The sequence below is a fragment of the Hyperoodon ampullatus genome (genome assembly GCF_949752795.1).
Source record: "Hyperoodon ampullatus genome assembly, chromosome: 11".
NCBI lineage: Eukaryota > Metazoa > Chordata > Mammalia > Artiodactyla > Ziphiidae > Hyperoodon > Hyperoodon ampullatus.
Window position 1 is genome coordinate 75,759,770 of NC_136924.1, and position 1,196 is coordinate 75,760,965.

Here is a 1,196-nt window from a genome sequence, read left to right on the forward strand (position 1 = left end):
CAACAGAAACTAACACAACATTGTAAAGCAGTTATACTCCAACGCAGATGTTAAAAATAAATAAATGCTGTAGTGCTTTACAATTTTCAAAAAAAAAGAAACCTACTCTCAGTTTATTCAAAGTAATCCTAGACCTTAAATATTGATACAATAAGCAACCAGCATATAGGAAACACTCAATATTTATTTATTTATTTATTTTAATGGTGGGAGTATGGCTTATAAGCTGTTCCTTAGTAAAGGCACTGGGGCTTGCCCATGGTGCTCTTAATGTACAAAGCCTGGACGTTCTGCCAAATTTTTCTTGAGCAATGACACCAGGAAGTTGACAACTAAGTGGATGCTGTACACATGCTCATCTGTCATCTTCACGTGGCCAACAGCCTCTGCCAGACACAGTACCTCCTTCATCTGGAGCTTGATCATGGACTTCATCAACTTTGACCACCATGTTCTCATTGCGGGTCAGCAAGGAAGGGAACTTGCCAGCCTTTTTCAGGCCTGGGCCCAGCATTCATGGGATCTGCTTGATCAGAGACTCTGAAGCCAAAGAGGCATCGTACTTCTTGGCCAGCTTCTTGACCAGTTTCTTATACTTGTTGAGTTTCTTCAGCACCTCGATGTCCATGTGGGGGATATCCACAGTTTTGTCCTGATCACAATGCTGCTGGTCCCCCAGAACACATATGGAGAACTTGAGGCGAGGAGTGGACTTAAGCCTGACGGTGCCCGAGAAGCGTTCGTCTTACTGAGAGTCACAGTTCTTCAGGCTGATTTGAAGGGCCACTGTCTCCAAAACCTTCTGGCGCTTGCACTGGTTCCCGTGCAGGACTTCCAGCACCGCCTCGTAGAGGGCGTCGTGGGAGACTTTGCTGCTCATGGTGCCTTGTGCCACGATAACCAGAAAAGAGCAACACTCAATATTTAGATGTTGAATGAGTGAATGACTCAAGACAAACTATTTCTTTATACTATTGTTTTTTCCTGGGACAATTTAAGTTGCTTTTCTTTATATATCTTTATGAAATAATTTTTATTTGTATGAAGAGAGATGAAGTAAAGGAAAGTTGCAATTGGCTTACAAAACATCTCAGGAAAATAGCTAGGTTAAACTCCATAAAAACATTAAAAAATTTTATTTGAAATACCTGTACATGTTTTGTGGGTTTTGTTTGTTTTGTTTTTCTCGGCCACGC

General features: G+C 41.5%; 1 pseudogene across 1 annotated transcript; it reads right to left on the bottom strand.

The window, feature by feature from the left end:
- Positions 1-233: 233 nt before the first annotated feature.
- Positions 234-880, bottom strand: LOC307060749 (large ribosomal subunit protein uL1-like; annotated as a pseudogene). The gene has a single exon. The product of its transcript is annotated as a large ribosomal subunit protein uL1-like (transcript).
- Positions 881-1,196: the final 316 nt, after the last annotated feature.